The sequence below is a fragment of the Rhincodon typus genome, chromosome 8, assembly GCF_021869965.1.
Source record: "Rhincodon typus isolate 14 chromosome 8, sRhiTyp1.1, whole genome shotgun sequence".
In the NCBI taxonomy this organism is placed as follows: Eukaryota; Metazoa; Chordata; class Chondrichthyes; order Orectolobiformes; family Rhincodontidae; genus Rhincodon; species Rhincodon typus.
The window spans coordinates 56,320,442-56,326,441 of record NC_063339.1 but is presented as its reverse complement, the minus strand read 5'-3'; positions in this window follow the sequence as shown (position 1 = coordinate 56,326,441).

The following is a 6,000-nucleotide window of genomic DNA, read 5'->3' as shown; positions in this document are numbered from 1 at the left end:
AAGGGTCTAGGCCCGAAACGTCAGCCTCTCTGCTCCTATGATGCTGCTTGGCCTGCTGTGTTCATCCAGCCCTGCACCTTGTTGTCTTGGATTCTCCAGCATCTGCAGTTCCTACTACCACTATTGTTGATGATGTTTTAAGAGATTTCAGTCTGGAGGAATTTGTCCTCATAAGGATAATGAATGTGCAGTTTTTCAGATTGGGCCGAAACTTGTGAATTTGGTTGCCTTATCTTACTGGAGTACATGACCAGACTTTGCTGTCAACAAGGAAGTGATGATGTTTGCATAACATAAATAGTTAGAGCTGATTGAGTTCATTGAAGTGACACTAGAGTAAAATAGAGATGTGAAACAAGGGAAATCCACTCATGTCAACAGATAACACCTTGCCCTGATCTCTTTCAACAAGGTAACACATTGAATGTTGCAGTACAAATTGGCATCTTCAAAATGCAAATTACTTTTCAAGCAGAAGATCATCAGAGCATTCCTCATCAATCAATTGTGAAAGGAACTTTTTAAGCACTTAACTCCCCAGAGAAAATCTTTCAAAGCCCCATGTTATTTTAAATTCACACACGGTCCATGTTTTCATTACAAGAACTTTTTCAAAACCATCAATCTAATTATTTGTATAATAGGCTGCTCAGAATGCCCCCTTAATTTGAATGAATATGATATTTATACAGCAGAAATTAGTTAATCCCTGCAAAGTGTTTAAAACTCCCTCAAAGTAAATGTGTTGTCAACATGTTCATTGTCATGTTATGTAGAAAATGTCACGAAGCGGAGGTCAACCCCCTTCCCCCCCCTCTGCTAACTAAACTGAAACAGAGAAACTCGCTTGGCCTCATAATCTGTTAAACGAAGTGTGAAAAATGGTATAACCTGCCTCTCACCCCCCAATCTGTTATAAAGGAGTGGTTAAACGAAAGAATCCTTGATATTCACTTCATAATCAACAAGTAACAATTTATTTATCTAACAGTAAACAAATTAACAGAACTACGAACAAACCAAACAATTCCCCCTTAACTACAAACTATTCCCAAATAAATAAAATTCTAATGGTATGCTGTTCCAATAAATACGAGTCCCTCTTGTATAAATAAAAGTAATAAAAATAAATTAAAACTTTATCCTGGCTGTGGTCTTGAGAGATTAAGTCTTCCGGAATGTTGTTTGCCTTCTCTGCTGTCCTCCAGTCAGGAATGATTTCCTGCGTTGAATTCTTGTGTCAGGAATATTAGCTAAGAGTGCCACTGTACCTTTAGCTTAGATGATGGTTTTCTGGGAGCTTACAGAACTCTGTGAGAGTCAGTGATTCTTTCTTTTATAGCTGAGAGCTGATCTCTTGACATGATGGTTGACTCTCTGATTTTAAAAAGCCCTTTTATACCCTTGATGACCTATTAATTTCTTACAGTAGGATTGGTCCTATATTGTCAAAACCACCAGATTTAAATTTAATTGGGTTTTGGTATCTAGGGCCTGGTTTAAATTATTTGGCTAGATTCAAAAACCTGTTGTCTTGGTAAAAATGCTGCTTTGCCTGCTAACAGAATGGCCTTTTGATACAGTGTTTCAATTTCAAGAACTCTACATCTGATTTTGTTTTAATCTCCAAGGCTAAAAAAACACATCATCTTTTAAAGGAGCCATGTACCCTTCCCCCTATCATTTTAGAAACATCAAATACTCTCCCCAACTTCGCAACATCTCCTCCCCATAAGAAAAAATGAACCATCATGATAAAAAGATGGCTTTTTTTTTTCCCTGAGCAACTGGATCTGCAGGTCATTAATCTAGAGTTACACGTTTCATACTAATTTTATATACATATAAATATAACATTGAACACTACCATTTTTATCTTGTACACATTCTTCTTTTAAACTCGCGATAACTCATCCGCAATAACATCTTCGACCCATAACATGTACAATCTGTAACTTAAATGCTTGTAACATTAAACTCCAATGAAATAGTCTGGTGTTCTTGTTTTTAAATCTTTCCAAAAATGTCAACGGGTTGTGATCAGTGTGCACAATCATCTCTGACACATTGTTTTCAACATAAACATTAAAACGTTGTAGCGCCAGTACCAAACTTAACTCTTTCAACGGTTGAATATTTTCTCTGGTGACGATTGAGTATCTTTGAAAAAAAGCCGATTGGCCTTTCAATTCCATAATCGTCCTCCTGTGACAGCACAGCCCCAATCCTTATATTGCTTGCGCAATGGCAACTTTAAAGGGTTTCAAGAAATTTGGCAAAGTTAAAAATAGTGTGGTGATTAACACTGCTTTTAAATTGTCCAGTGCCTCCTGACGTTGTTCTGTCCACTGAAATTTTGTGGTTCTTCAACAAATCCGTCAGCAGTGCCACCACGCTACTAAAGTTTGGTACAAATGCCTGGTAGAATCCGCTCAGTCTCAAAAATCGCAGTACCTCTTTCTTCAAGGATGGTCTTAGAAATTCCTCGATGACTTTTGTCTTCACTTTCCTCAAAGTCATACTTCCATGTCCAATGAAATCCTATGAGCGTCACTTTCGCCTTTGTGAATTCTGTTTTCCCCAAATTTCTGACCAACTTCACCTTCCATAGTCTCTCAAAAAGCTCTGCCGAATGCACCATGTGATCTTTCCACGAGTTGCTAACGATCACTATGTCAGCTGTGTAGACAGCAAAATCAGTCAATCCTGCCGCAACTCTGTTCACAAGCCTTTGAAATGTGGCTGATGCGTTCTTTATTCCGAAGGGCATTAATTGAAATTGATACAGCCCATTTGGGGTTACAAAAGCAGAAATTTTTTTTGCTGTGTCCGACAAAGGTACTTGCCAGTACCACGAAGTAAATCCAACATTTTCCATACCTTGGAATTGGGAATGAGTCTTCCAAAAATCTGCGCAGAATTGTTGAGTACCATCAGGTTTGGTAACCAACACGTCAAACTCCACTTGCTTTGCCTCATCTCGGTGATGTCTTCTTGGAGCATCGCTTCCACTTCCTTCTGTACTTGTGCTGCTTTGAGAGGATTAAGCCTGTCGGGGTGCTGTTTTATTGGAACAGCTTTCCCTACATTCACCTCATGTACTATAGTATTAGTCCTCCCCATTCTATTTCCTTGTAGCGCTGCAACAAGTCTTTCAATTCAGTTCTGTGTTCTTGAGACAGATATCTTCTACCCTATCCCATTCTTTAAGGACTTCCTCATTATTCAGTTTATTCTGAGGCACATCAAAATCCAAATCATCTGAATTTGATTCCTCACTGAGTGGCTGTAACGAATACCTGTTTCTCTAGTTCTCTTTCCCTGTCATAGGAAGGTTTCAACATATTCACGTGATGTACCTGATAATTTATTTTCCGGTCTGGCATCTTTACCAGATAATTCACCTGACTTAACTTCTTCTCCATCTGATAGGTACCCATAAACCTTGCTCTGAAGGGATCTCCTACCACTGTTAACAGCACCAATACTTTATCCCTATGGGCAAATGTATGAATTTTAGATTTCTTATCTGCTTCTTGCTTCATTCGATGCTGTGCCACCTTCAAATGTAGTCTAGCTAATTCCCCTACTCTGTTTAATCTTTCTGTCACTTCAGATATGTTATGCAGCGCTACAAGGAAATAGAATGGGGAGGACTAATACTATAGTACATGAGGTGAATGTAGGGAAAGCTGTTCCAATAAAACAGCACCCCGACAGGCTTAATCCTCTCAAAGCAGCACAAGTAGAGAAGGAAGTGGAAGCGATGCTCCAAGAAGACATCACCGAGATGAGGCAAAGCAAGTGGAGATCTCTGACTTCAGATCTATTAACTTTTCCTTAAATTAATTTTAAAGGCACTCTTACTTCACGTCCAATTATCAATTCAACTGGAGTAAAATGAGTTGATTCATTTGGGTCATCTCTAATAGCAAACAATATAAATGGGATGCCTTTATCCCAACCATCTGGGTAATCCTGGCAATAAACCCTCAGCATAGTCTTTGGCATCTGATTTTTGATTCAGGATAGTATGCACTTGATTTAAAGTGTTGGATTCCTAAACTATCCATGACCACCTTAAATAATTTGTCAGTAAAATTGGACCTTTGGTCTTACTGAATCTCCCTGGGTAGTCCATAATGGGTAAAGAAAGCAGGTAACTCCTCCACAACCCTTTTTTTGCCTTGACGTTCTGTAATGGAATTGCCTCCAGAAATCTGGTAGATACGTCCATTATGGTTAGTAAATACTGGTTCCCAGTTTTGGTTTTAGGGAGGGGACCTACACAATCAATCATAACCTGCATGAAAGGTTCTTCAAATGCAGGAATTGGCATTAAAGGAGCTGGTTTTATTACTGCCTGTGGTTTTCCTACCGTCTGACACGCATGGCAGGTATGGCAAAATTCAACCATATCTTTATGTAATCCAGGCCAATAGAAATGCTTCTGTATCTTCCTCACTCCTGGATGACCTTCTACAGGTAATTTGTGTGCTACCCACAATATTTCCTGTCTGTATGCTACCAGCAACACAATCTCTGGTGAACTACCGCCCATATCTCCTCTGCACTGACCTGCCAAGGTCTCCACTTGCGCCTTAGGATTTTGTCGTTAATGTAAAAACATTATGGAGTACATTCTGATTCCTTTTCCATGTAGACTTTATTCTATAAATATTTTATTGTCCGATCTTTTTGTTGTAACTCCATTAATCTTTCAGAACTAAGCACCTCTGCCCGATCCTTTACTTGCTTAGGTTTGGCTTTACCATTTCGTCAAACAGGGTGTCAGCTAACTGGACCTCAACTCCTTTGTCTTTCTCTTTGGTTTTCCCTTCTTGCTTTAACTTATGACTGCAGGATCTTGTTACCACAGAGTCCAGAAAAATTCCAGAGCATTTTTCTTTTAACTCTTCAGTTTCCTGGTTTGTTTTTGGCTTCTCCATTACAATAGGCATCACTCCCACCCTTGATCCGGTTAGGTTGTTTCCAAGAACAAACTGTATTCCTGGATTAGACATTGTTTCAATACTCTCACTGTCACTTGATTGGTCTTTCCAGCCTTATCTTACACAGGGAAATGCCAAATCTCTCTCCATTTATTCCACAGATTTATCACACTCTCAGGTAACATTTCAGAAGTAGTGCAAATACTTTGATCTCTTACTATTAGAGACTGACCAGTCCCATATCTCAATATTTAACTACTTTACTTTCTCCCCCTGTTCTTCCTGAGTAAACCTTACCCACAGAAGTGAAACTTCGAAGAGATTGGGCACTATCTTACTACCCAGCCCATGACTGGACTGTGCTCTCGCCTGAAGCCCCTCGACTTTTCTTGGGATTTCCGTCAGTACCTCAACTAATCCCACTGTTTTAGCTTCTTTTGCCACATTTTTTTCCTCAGTGCCTTTCTTAAATCACCAGCAGTGTGACTTTGTGTCTCCTTCTAAGACAATGGAAACACATGAGGCCTTTCATCTTTTGTTTTCCCCTCTTTGGTTTCTTTTTTCACATATGGTAAACTGTTCCCAGTCTACATTTTGTTTTCATTGAAGGATCTCCCGTTTTCCCAATTTCTATCCCTCATGGAATGAAATCACTGTTGGAAGCGAGATTCTGATTTATGCACTAATGCGCATTTATCTACTATCTCTTCAGTTCTTCTTGATTTTTTACTTTCTGTTCCTCAACAGGAGTTCTTATCATTTCTGGAAGTGAGTTTTTGAACTCCTCCATCAGAATAATCTGTCTAAGATCCTCATATGTCTTTTCTATCTTTAATGCTCTCACCCATCTATCGAAGTTGCTATGTTTAATTCTTTCAAACTCAGCATAAGTCTGACCTGGTTCCTTTTTTGTATTTCTGAACCATTGTCTATATGTTTCTGGTACCAATTCATAGGCACTCAAAATAGCCTGCTTTACTACTTCATATTCTCTTGACACCACCTCTGACAGCGCTGCAAACACCTCACTGGCCCTACCTACCAACTT